The sequence below is a fragment of the Galeopterus variegatus genome, unplaced genomic scaffold (genome assembly GCF_000696425.1).
Source record: "Galeopterus variegatus unplaced genomic scaffold, G_variegatus-3.0.2 Scaffold4035, whole genome shotgun sequence".
Classification (NCBI taxonomy): domain Eukaryota; kingdom Metazoa; phylum Chordata; class Mammalia; order Dermoptera; family Cynocephalidae; genus Galeopterus; species Galeopterus variegatus.
In genome coordinates this window covers 105868-106907 of record NW_007730146.1, presented here as the reverse complement: position 1 = coordinate 106907, position 1040 = coordinate 105868, and positions in this window count along the sequence as shown.

Sequence of the window (1040 nt, the reverse complement as noted above, 5' to 3'; positions counted from 1 at the left end):
CATTCCAAATTTGGGCAATCATACCTTTGACATTTTTATTTTCCTTCTGTAAATTACACCAGAAAGGTTAAGAAACAGAAAAACAAACTACGTATTTTATTACCAATCAAAATGGGATAAGAATGTGACTTTGCAGAGATTAAATAGAAATGTCCATCTTTTCATGACTCACATCTATTGCATACCAAAAATGATATGGGAGAAAACAATTGCAAGGAGACTTCACAGGTATGTTTATATATAAAATACCCAATAAACGAACAAAAAAAGGATAATAAATTTATATATATATTATATAAATGCATAAATGTATTTATACTTGAATATTTATTTATTTATACTTATTTACATGCTAGATTTCTCCAACAGCTCAGTCAACAGAACCTCAATCCCCTTACTATCTCCAAAAAACTCATTCCACCTGCCCCCAAACCTCACCTTCTTTCATTTTCTGTCTTACTTATCAATTACCAATAATTACTCGTTAAATGACTGATCCCCTTCCCCCAACTACACTCAGACAACATGCCAATTATATCTACTAAATATTTATGAAATCAGCATCCTTCTCTCAATCCCTGGAACCACTAACCCAGCTCACAGCCATGAGATGTTTTGCATGAGTCACAGGGGTCTCCACCTTTTACTTTCCTAGCTTCCAATCTTGGCCCTTACATGTTGATTCTCCATTCAGCCTCCAGGATCTGACCTTGTCACATAATTGCTTGGAACACTTATGTTCCAGGATGAAACCAAAGTCCTTAACATGGCATGCAAAGTTTCCAGAACCTGGTCTTTAACCCCAGACTCATATGTTGTCACTGACATATTTAATTGCCCCTTCATCACATATACCAAGGGATACCTTGCCTCAATGTATCTGCTCCTGCTACTCCTTTCTGCCTAGAATGTTCTTCCTACTCCTCCCTTCAACCCACACTCACTCTTTAGGACTGAGGCCACTCCTTCCCCCTACCCCACCCCCTGCCTCTCAGGATAAGTTAGGTCCTGCTCCTTTCCACTCCCATAAAGCCCTGTGC